The sequence below is a fragment of the Cynocephalus volans genome, chromosome 4 (genome assembly GCF_027409185.1).
Source record: "Cynocephalus volans isolate mCynVol1 chromosome 4, mCynVol1.pri, whole genome shotgun sequence".
In the NCBI taxonomy this organism is placed as follows: Eukaryota; Metazoa; Chordata; class Mammalia; order Dermoptera; family Cynocephalidae; genus Cynocephalus; species Cynocephalus volans.
In genome coordinates this window covers 50,258,127-50,270,231 of record NC_084463.1, presented here as the reverse complement: position 1 = coordinate 50,270,231, position 12,105 = coordinate 50,258,127, and the positions used below count along the sequence as shown (strand labels likewise).

Below are 12,105 nucleotides of genomic sequence, written 5' to 3'. Positions count from 1 at the left end.
GAGATATCACCTCACACCCTTAAGATAGCTTTTATCAAAAAGTCAAGATAACAAATGTTGAGGGTGTGCGAAAAAAAGAAACTTTCCTACACTTTTGATAGGGATGTAAACTGATCCAATCTATATGAAAACAATATGGAGGTGTCTCCAAAAATTAAAAATTGAACTACCTTGCAATCAATTCAATTCCACACCTGGGTATACACACAAAAAAAATAGAACTAGTATGTCAAAGAAATTTCTGTACCCCCTTGTTCATAGCACATTATTCACAATAGCCAAGATATAAAAACAACCTAAAGGTCCATTGACAGAAGAGTGGATAAGTAACATGTGGTATATATGAGGGTACCTCAAGAAGTTCTTGGAAAAATAAAATGAAAAGATAATTTGACTCTTGCCATTAACTTTTTAAAGTACCTTCATATACATAGTATTCAACCATAAAGAAAAAGGCAACCCTCCCACTTGTGACATCATGGATGAACCTGATAGGACATTATGGTATCTGAAATAAGACAGGAAAAATACAAATATTTTGATATAAGTTACATGTAAAATCTAATAAAAAAAAGGTAGAGTTAAAACACAATGGTGGGTGCTGACAGCCAGGGGTAGTGAGATGGAAAGACGTTGATCAAAGGCTATAACCTTTCAGTTACAAGGTAAATTTGGGGGAACTAATGTAAACATTGGGACTATAGTTAACTATGTATTGTACACTTGGAATTTTTTAAGAGAGCACATTGTGTTTCCACCACAAAAAAATATGGCAACTGTGAGCCGATGACTGTGTTAGTTAACATGGTTATGTTGGTCATTACACAATGTATACTTATACCAACTCATCACAATGTACAGCTTTAACATATGCAATTTATATTTGTAAAAATTCCACGTCACAAAAAAAGGGGGGGAACTGAAGAAGAAACGGAGGAGGGGGCAAAAAAGCAAGAACGAACAGAGGACACATTCTCAGTAAGCTTCATACTAAATCAGACAAAATTATACACTGATAAGATGTAAAGCAACACTCAGAACTTTACTACATACTAGCCAATGTTCTAAGCTCCCATGGACACTAGTTAAGAATTCTCTACAGTAAGAAATGCACTACACCACTTCACAGTTGCAAAATTTGTTTAAATTCCTCTCTTATTTTAGTCTAGAAAAAAAAGAAAATTTAGAGGTGAAATACAGGGTTAGATTTTCCTCTAGTTAGGGAGATGCTTTGTGCTCAGATGAAATTACTGAGTCTGAATTTCTATACAGTTGCCTTTGAAAACTTCATGGGATTGGAAATATGTGACATCTGTCTACACTGTTTCTAGGATTTTTGAACTAAATCCCAGTATGTTTCACCACACCTGTCACACACTTCTGACTTGAAACAAACAAACAAAACTTAAAATGACTTAACATAGAGGTCCCTCAGACAAATGCCCAGATTAACCCAGGTCTCCTTTATCAATGGAAGAGCAGTCAGATTGTGAGACCCTAAAGAAAGCTTTAGCTCTCACTATTAATTTGAAAAAAGATAATTGAAGGGGAAGAAAAATGATCAGAAAAACTTAAGAGCACTAAATAGAAAATGTACCTCTGTGAAAACAAGAGAAATAAACCAAGGCTCCCCCAAAATTATTTTCACTGGAGCAGATCTTCCCAATTCCCACTTTAAAGTCTGGTTTCTTCTTTGACCTTTGGACGTGTCCTGACCTGTGTTATCTGCTCACGTACACTCACCTACCTGGGTGTTTGGCGACGGTCATTTCTCTCTACATATTCCTGGATTCTTTCCTCTGTTCCAAAAAGATGGCCAGGTACAGCTTAAAGACAGGAAGGCCTGTTTTATCAGAAAAAGTCACATGACTTCATGAAATTTTTTTAATCCATCTAATTCTGTGCTCAGTGGAGAACACAGAACACTCTGGAAAACTGTACAAAACGATATCCCAAAATACTTTCCTGGCACACCCATTAGAATATTTTGAAAGCATTACAAATTTGTGGATCTTGACCTCCACTTCCAATTACTACTGAATCAAATACAAAGGGGGGAAATGTATTTTAAGGTGTGGGCGACAATATTATATGCCACTGAATATCTAGAATTGTTAATAAATTAGAGTGAAGGCTAAGGATCACCCTAAGAAAGGGAAGACTAACGTCAAGATGAAACATCATGAAGATTTTCTTTTCCACCAACAAACCTCTTTTTTTTTTCTTGAAAACAGAAATCTTAAATGCATATATGCAAAGCACAATCTCTCAAGAGACCTTCTACATAGAAAGGAAATAAAAACCTTGGTGTGGATTGGCAATTCTGGAGGGAAGTTATCCTCACCCAGGGAGACCAGGTTTCTGTAGTTCTCTAACATCACAACTCTACGCAAATTCCACTGAGCAGGGTCCAGGCATTCCCATTCCTCTGGAGAAAATTCTACAGCCCCATCTCCAAATGTTGACAGTCCCTAAAATAAAAATAAATAAATAAATAACATAACAATCATGGGCGGAGTTCTTCATTTGACCCAAGATAAAATTACAGAGTTAGGAAAACATGTCCTGACTCATATAAGTGACCTGAATTATCCAATAAGATACTTGTCAACATCGTCATATTCTCTAATGTATTTCCTAACTGTGCAAAAAGAATGACATAAGATTTACATAACCAGTGTAGACACTATGCTTTTGAGATATAAAGTATAAAATTAAAGCATCAATATAGGAATATACATTTTGGAGTTCCATATTTATATCACTTAGGATAAGTCATGTATATTTCTTAGAAGAAAAACAGTCATGGGGAGTAACAAGCATACTTCTCAAAATTTAATGTGTGCAACAATGAACTGGAAATCTTATTAAAAGCAAAGTCTGATCTAAAGATGTCTTGGGTTGGTCCTGAGTGTCAGCATTTCTAACAAGTTCAAGTGATGCCAATGCCGTTGGCCCAAATGCCACACTTTTGAGTAGCACAGAGGTAGAATACCGAGGAAAGGATTCCTGGATGACTTTGAACTGAATGGATTGCATGTGACATACAGGCTCTAATATAATATTAAGAATAGCAACACCACTTCTTTTTGAACACTATACACAGGATGTCATTCTAGCAGTTTTAAAAAATATATTAATGCATAAAACCACATAAATAACCTGTGAGAGCAAATACATAAATCTTGCTTTTTTATGAGAATATTTTGTCAAATTTCCAGTAAATGGTAGAGCCAGGGTTTAAACCCAGTTAATATGTCCTAGAATTATCTCAGGCCCATATGCAAGGTGACCTTAAATGAATGTTCAGAGTAGATTTCAAAACTGAGAAGAATAATAGAAATAAGTTAAGAAATCAGCAACACAGAACTAATCAAACAACTTTTACATATTATGCATGCACATACATACAAATGGTAATTATAGAGGCACCAAACATGATAAATCAGAAAACTTTTGTGTAAGTAAAATTTAAAAATATTCTTAACTCTTTTACCACACCTTCATATCCTCCTCTGCTATGGGAGGCCCAGGTGGCTGCACACAGCATCTGTGACCTGCAGGTATTCGCAGATCTGCACAGATGATGCAGGACACTCCAGCAGCTGGTAAACGATTCACTCTTTCCATGGGTGATAGATGAATCATTGAGGGTCCCTGCAGATGTGCAGGCAAAGACAGTAGAACAGCACCTGTGAATATTAACTGAATGAATGTCGTATGTCTGAAAGAAGATCCTGGGATCCCGAGCTAGACAAGGCCTCCAAATCAGGGTTCTAGATGTGCATACTGAAATTTGGAAAATCAATAAATAACCACCACTCTCAAGAGGAAGGGAGGAACTCCATCCCCACCCATGTAGGAGGCAGGAAAAGCACAGGTGCCATGACAGGGAGGCCAAAAGCAGGGAAATGCCCAGGCACAACCAACCCCACTCCTGCCCATGCAGACAGCAGGAGGAGCTTTGCCACAGGGACAGAGAAGACACAAACCACTTCCACGGACATGCACCACAACAGCAGGCACCACAGATTGTACCTCAACAAGGACAGCTTGCCACCACAGAGCAGCCATGACCACCATGCAAGGGGGCCCACCACATATCCAACTGCACTGACACAGAGAAGAGTCACCAGAGCTGCCTGGAAAAGGAAGAGTCAGTCTTTCTCCTCAAAGTCCACTCCAGACTCCAGAGTAATAAAAGAAGCAAGTGATCTATCAGATGAGCAGAAATCAAGGTGAGAGACTAAAAGTATGTTTTAAGAAAAAAAGGAAAGAAAAGAAGACACTAGAAAGGAATAAGTAATTCTCAAATGCCAGATCCTACAGAACAGGAAACCCCTGAAATGACTGGAAAGGAATTCTGAGCAAGTCTTAAGGCAACTCAATGACACACAAGAAGACTCAGCACAACAAAATGAGAAAAAGTATCCAGGGTCTGAAAAACAAAACATATAAAGAGATTAACATTCTAAAAAAGAGTTTAGCTGAGGTTCATGGAGCTGAAGGTTCATTTGATAAAAGAAAAAACATAATTGCAAATTTAAATGGCAGGCTAGAACAAACAGAAAGAAGCATTTCTGATCTTCAAGATGGTCTTCTCAAAATAACCCTGCTGGGCAAAAAAATAAAAGAATTTCAAAAATGAAGAAAATCTAAGAGCTAGCAGACAACCCAAAGTGCACAAACATCTGAATCATGGATGTTCCAGAAGGAAAGAGAAACAAATAAAAAGAATTAAAAACATAATCGATGAAAAAGTAGTGGAAAACTCCCCAGGTATAGGGAGAGAAATGGACCCTTCACATCCAGGAGGCTCAAAGATCCCAAAACAGATTCAATCCAAAAAGGTCCTCGAGACACATTACAGTCAAACTGGCAAAGCTCAAAAACAAAGAGAATCTTAAAAGCAGCAAGAGAAGAGCATCAAGTCACCTATAAGGGAGCCTCCATCAGACTAACAGCAGGCTTCTCATAAGAAACCCTAAAGGTCAGAAGAGAATGGGATGATATATTAAAAATACTAAAAGAAAAAAAAAACTGCCACCAAGAACACTTATACCCAGCAAGGCGATCCTTCAGAAACGAGGAAGTAGTACTATATTTCCCAAGCAAAAACTGCAAGAGTTCACCACCACACAACCAGCCCTACAGAAAGAAATCCTCAAGGGAGTATACTTCATCTACAATTCAAAAAACAATAATCACTACCATGAGTACACAAGAACAAAATCCACTGGTAGAACAAAAATGCAAATGAAAAAGGGAAACTTTATTTAACCACCACAAAAAACCCACACACACAGAAGACAAATAATAAAAAGGGAAGGAACAAAAGATATCTAGAACAACATTCAAACAAAACTCAATTAAATGCCAGGACTAACTCAATACCTTTCAATAATAACTCTCAATGCAAATGTATTCAATTCCCCACTCAAAAAACACAGACTGGCTGACTGACTGGATTAAAAAGCTAGATCCAACATATACTTGAAAAGACTCACCACACCTGTAAAGACACACACAGACTAAGAGTGGAAGGATGGCAAAAGTTGTGCTATGCAAATACAAGCCAAAAACGAGCAAGAATATCTTCTCTTATATTGGATAAAACTATTTAAACCAAAAGCCATCAAAGAAACAAAGAAAGCTAGTATTTAATTATAGGGATGTATCCAGCAAGAAGACATACAAATCACAAATATATGCACCCAATATCAGAGTACCCACATTAGACCTAATGAAAGAGATAAACCCAAACACGATAATGGCGGAGGACTTGAACAACCCTCTCTCAACACTGAACAGATCACCTAGGCAAAAAAAGCAGTGGAGCAACGCAAGATTTAAAACACACTGTAGACCAGTTGGATTGGCAGATATCTACAGAACACTTCATCCAACAAGCACAGAATATACATTCTTCTCAGCACATTTGAACATCCTTCAGAATAGACCCCATGTTCAGTCACAAATCAAGTCTCCACAGACTTTCAAAAACTGAAATTATCTGAAGTAACTACTCAGACCACAACAGATTGAAATGAGAAATCAATAACAAGTGAAACTCTGGAAAGCATACATGGAAATTAAACAACATGCTCCTGAACGAAGTACGGTACAAGGAGAAATTAAACAGGAAATCAAAAAATTTCTTGAAACCAATGAAAATAAAGACACATCATACCAAAACCTGTGGGATCCTGTTGAGAGACAGGTTGTTTATTGTTGTAAACTTAACACTACATCTCAAAGAACTAGAAAAACAAGAACAATCCAATCCCCAGGTAGTTGATGGAAAAAAACAATTAAAATCAGAGCAAAACTAAATTAAACAGAAGCCCAAAAAACAATATGAAAGATCAATGAAACAAAACTTTGGATTTTTGAAAAGATAAAACAAACTACTAGCTAGGCTACCTAAAAAAAAGAAGACTCAAAAATTAGAAAAGAAAAAGGAAAAATTACAACTGATACCAAAGAAACACAAAGAATCATTAGAGACTATAACAGCCATACACCAACAAAACTGAAAACCTAGAGAAAAAGGATAAATTTCTGGACACACACAAACTACCAAAGACTGAACCAAGATGACGCAGAAAACCGAAACAGTCCAATAACAAGCAACAAAACTGAAGCAGTAATTAGCAGTCTCTAGAAAGGCCTAGGACCAGATGGCTTTACTGCAGAAGCCTACTAAGCCTTTAAAGATGAATTAAGGCCTGAGCTTCTTGCCCCTCCTCGTCCGGGATGCTGCTGCAGCTGCTGCGGAGCAGTTGCTTACCTTCCTCCTCTCCGGGCAGTGGTGGCAGTGATGAGGGCGCGGGGAGCCAGCAGGTGGCACAGCTGTAGCTTGGAGCCCGTGGGACGCCGGGGCTGCTCAAGGGAGGGGATCAGGGGTGGCGGTGGCCTGGGCGCGAGCTTCCCGGAGCTGTTGGGTGGCCAGGACCGCCTGAGGAAGCAGGCCCCCAGGCAGGCTGACTTCAAGCTGCAGATCATCATCACGGGCTCCCGGCATGGGCAAGACCAGCCTGCTGGAACGCTTCAGCGATGATACCTTCTGCGAGGCCTTCTGCGAAGCCTGCAAGTCCACCATGGGTGTTGACTTTAAAATCAAAACTGTAGAGCTAAGAGGAAAGAAAATTAGATTACAGATCTGGAACACAGAGGGTCAGGAGAGATTCAACAGCACTACTTCAGCTTATTACAGCAGTGCTAAGGGGATCAATTAGTACGTGATATCACAAAGGAAACATTTGATGATTTGCCAAAATGGATGAACATGATTGATAAGTATGCTTCAGAAAATGCAGAACTTCTCTTGCTTGAAAGTAAGGTGGACTGTGAAATGGACAGAGAAATCACCAGACAACAGGGTAAAAAGTTTGCACAGCAGATAACAAGCATGCCATTGTGTGAAGCATGTGCTCTCCGAGCCCTGCCTCCCTGACCACATGCCCTGCAGTGGAGATATCCCTCATCAACCAGTGGGACCTGGCCGACACCCTGCTGGACACGATGTGCAGCCTGCAGAAGCTGGCCCAGCCTTCAGGTGGCCTCTTCCCTCAGGCCTCACCCATCTAGGTCTACCTATTTTGCAGGTGAATTTAGAGGGGCCAGCCCCCTTTGCCCCCTGCTGGGGGCCCCTCTGGCAGCTTAGGGTCCCACCCAGAGATGATGGAAGATGAGAAAGAAGAGGAGGGAGATGGAGACACTCTGGACAGTGATGAGGTCTGCATCCTCGACGCTCCTGGCTTGTGCATTCTGCCCTGAGATGGGGAGCCTGTGAGATGCAGCTGCACCCAGTCCCATCATTGTGCAGGTCAGGTTGGGCACTTCTCACAGCCTCTGGTCAGCACAGACCTGCTGGGGGTGCCCGCCCACTTCCCAAGTGCCCAGGTGACGACTATGTGGTGCTTTGTGAAGTCTCCCTCATTTGGCACCGATATAATGGCCAAGACTGTGACCCACTTCTGGCCACAGGGCAAGAATTGGCCTCACAGGGCCCAGGGGCTCTCCTTCCCACTGCTCTGGCCCCAACTGACTCCAGAACTCATGGCCTACACAGAGGGCAGTCGGGGGTAGCACCATGTCCTCATGGAGATACAGCTCAGTAAGGAAGTGCTTCAAAACGCCAAGGAAGGAAAGAGCCTAGAGCTGGAAGCAGCTTGAGCTAAGTAAGGCTGGTCAAGTGGATGGGAACTAGAGCAGGCCAGGTGCTTTCCAACTAACTCTCACTTGCTCTTACAACCACCCTGTGTATCACAGAGCATTTCCCATTTGACACATGAGAAAATTATATGCATACCGATTCAACAGTGACTGTTCAAAGCCACACATGCACTCCCATATTCACTGCAGCTATACTTTGAACACCCAAGAAACAAAACTAACCGAAATATTCAACAGGAACAACTAGATAAGGAAAATGTAGTGTATGTACACAATGGAATACCACTCAGCCATAAGAAAGGTGGATATTCTGCCATCCACAACTAAACTGATGAGCTTGGAAAAAGCTCAAGTGAAATAAGACAAACAGGGAAATCTACTGCACATCCTCACTTGTATGTGGGCACTAAGAGAAAGAACACAGAGTGGTGCACTAGACTTTGGGAGAGAGAGAACAGACCTAGGGTTGCCTGGGGTGGAGGGGGAAGTGGGGAAGTTAGGCAGGGAGAGGTTTGGCTGGGGACATGGAGAGTAATTGCAACTGGTGGTAATAGGCATGCTGATGGTTTTGACCTGATCATCACATCTTGGGCACACGTGGTGACGGTCAGCTTCGAATCCCATGAACATACATAATCAAAACAAAGACACAGAACAAAAATACCGACCTTTCATAAGTACTTCTAAAAAGTAAGAGAGCAACAAAACGCAATTCATTCTACTAAACCGGGATTACTATAACACAAAAACCACTCGGAAACATCACAATGAAAAGGTAACTACAGAACGTACTAACTGTACACAAAGAAAACCTCACTTAATACGAGCACACTGAACTCAACAACAGAGAAAATACAGCATGACCAAGTGGGACTGTACACAGACGTATTGTCTGTGTCACATCTGAGAAATTACCAACGTTCCCTTCCACATCAACCCTTCTAAAAGCTTCCCCACCACCATGTGTATTGTGGGAGCAGCCCTTAGCGCCGACATACTTACCATCCTGTCTGTGGTGCTGCACCGCGGGAGTATGTTTGACTCCTAACCTAATTGGTTTCAATCTTTGGCAGTAGGGAGTCATTTGCCTCTATGGCGAATCGCCCACGTCACCTGCCAGCTCTCACGACCGGGGCTGTGGCCTGCTCCGGCACGGGCAGAGGCAGGCAGGGCCTCAGCTGCCCGCACATAGGCACCCTGCTCCCTGGCCACCGCTCTCCATGTCTACGTGCACAGCTGAGAGAGAAAGCCAACGGCGCCCGGTACCCGCGCCCCAGCAAAGGCACCACGGCCCGCCGCTCTCCACGCTCCGGACCGCCGCTCTCCGCTGCTCAGCACAGGAATGGGAGAAACCGACGGTAACCTGATACTGGGACCCTGGCCCGCCGCTCTCCGCTGCTCAGCGCGGAAATTGGAAAAAAAACCGACGGTACCCCGATACCGGGGCCCCGGCCCGCCGCTCTCCACGCCATGGCCCGCCACTAGCCGCGCTCCGGTCCGCCGCTCTCCATGCCACGGCCCACCGCTCTCCGCCGCTTGGCGCCGGGATGGGAGAAACCAAAGGTACCCCAATATCGGCGCCCCGGGATTGCCGCTCTCCACGCCCCGGGACCGCCGCTCTCCGTTTCTCAGCGAGATTAGAGAAAAAGCTGAGGGTACCTTGATACTGGGGCCCTGGACCGCCGCTCTCCACGCCCGGCCCGACACTCTCCGCTTCTCAGCGGGGAGATTGGAGAAAAAGCCGACGATACGCAATACCGGGGCTCAGGCCCGCCACTCTCCACGCCACAGCCCGCCACTCTCCGCTGCTCATCACAGAGACGGGAGAAGCCGACGGTATCCCGATGCTGGCGCCCCGGCCCATCGCTCTCCACGCCACGGCCAGCCACTCTCCACGCCCCGAGACCGCTGCTCTCCACGGAGATTGGAGAAAAAGCCGACGGTACCCCGATACCGGTGCCCCGGCCCGCCGCTCTCCACACCACGAGCCGCCCCTCTCCGTGCTCCAGACCGCCGCTCTCCGCGCCCCGGGACCGCCGCTCTTCACGCCCCGGGACCGCCGCTCTCCGCAGGAATGGGAGAAGCCAACCATACCCCCATACCTAGGCCCCAGCCCGCTGCTCTCCACACCACGGGCCGCCCCTCTCCGTGCTCCAGACCTCCGCTTTCCGCGCCCCGGGACCGCCGCTCTCCGCAGGAATGGGAGAAGCCGACCATACCCCGATAGCTAGGCCCCGGCCGGCCGCTCTCCACGCCCCGGGCCCGACGCTCTCCGCGGAGGTTGGAAAAAAAGCCGACTGTACCCCGATACCGGAGCCCCGGCCGGCGGCTCTCCACACCACAGCCCGCCACTCTCCGCGCTCCAGACCGCCGCTCTCCACACCACGGCCCGCCACTCTCTGCGATCCAGACCGCCACTCTCCGCGCTCCGGCCCACCGCTCTCCGCGCCCTGGGCCCGACGCTCTCCGCGAAAATTGGAGAAAAAGCCGACGGTACCCCAATACTGGAGCCCCGGCCCGCCGCTCTCCACGCTCCAGACCGCCGCTCTCCGCGCCCCGGGACCGCCGCTCTCCGCAGAAATTGGAGAAGCCGACGATACTCCGATACCTAGGCCCCGGCCCGGCGCTCTCCACGCCCCGGGACCGACACTCTCCATGCCCCAGGACCGCCGCTCTCCACGCCCGGGCACGCCACTCTCCGCTGTTCGGCGCGGAGATTGGAGAAAAAGCCGACGTACCCGATACCGAGGACCCGGCCCGCCACTCTCCGCGCTCCAGACTGCCACTCTCCGGCCCGCCGCTCCCCGGGCCCACGGCTCTCCGCGCCCCGGGACCGCCGCTCTCTGCAGGAATAGGAGAAGCCGACGGTACCCCGATACTGGGGCCCCGGCGCTCACGATAAACGAGGAGACTCACCAGGCCTGTGACGTCCAAAGAGGTTGGAGAAGCGCGTGGACCCAGCAAACTTCACCTCGAGGAAACCTGCTTCTCTTAGCAGCTTTTCCCGTTGCAGTCATCACTCGGCTTCTCAACTCCTTGTCCGGGAACTGAGGAAGACACCTCGGCGAAGACCAGACGTAGCACCAACCCCCGACTCCAGCTCCGCAGAAAGAAAATGCCGAGTGTGGGCTTGCTCGGCCCATTTATAGACTCTGTATTCAAATGAGGGCTCCTGGAATACGCGTTCTGATTGGATAGTTTTACTGCTGTTACCAACCAATCAGAAAACAAAAGCCAAAGAGGCTCCACCAAGGGTACTTTCAGTGGACCTTCGCCCTGGGAGCCTGTGTTTTTATGGAGGTCGTTCTCATGACCCTGAAAGAAAACGTCAAGATGCTGCATTTACTATGATGTTTGCTGTGATTATTTTGTAGATGCTTTTTATTAGATTAAAGAAGTTCCCTTCTATTCCAAGTTTGTTAAGAGTCCTTTTTTTTTTTCTTTTTTAACCATGAATGGGTGTTGAATTTTATCAAATGCTTTTTATGTATCTGTTGACCTTGGTGTTACCAGCACCATGCTCTCCCAAGTGAGATAGCCAGCCACAACTTCTCTTCTTTATTTGGTTGTTATGATGATTTATAATGACTGATTTTCAAATGTTACCTTTGCATTACTTCACAGTTTGCATTCTTGCAATAAACTCAACTTGACTGTAATGTATTGTCTACTTTTAAATATCATGGGTTTCGTTTTCTCACATTTGCTATGGGAATTTTTGCATTCATCTTCATTCAAGATATTGGTCTCTGTATTAGTTTCCTATTGGGGCCATAACAAATTTTCATGAAGTTCATCATTTAAAAAAACACAAGTTTATTATCTTACAGTTCTGAAGGTCAGAATTCTGAAGTTGAGATGTCATCAGAGCTGCTTCTTCCTGGAGGCTTCGAGGAAGAATCCGTTTCCACGCTTTTTCAGACTCTG

At 45.2% G+C, this 12,105-nt stretch overlaps 1 pseudogene; it reads left to right on the top strand.

The window, feature by feature from the left end:
* Positions 1-6,756: 6,756 nt before the first annotated feature.
* Positions 6,757-7,779, top strand: LOC134376125 (ras-related protein Rab-12-like; annotated as a pseudogene).
* Positions 7,780-12,105: the final 4,326 nt, after the last annotated feature.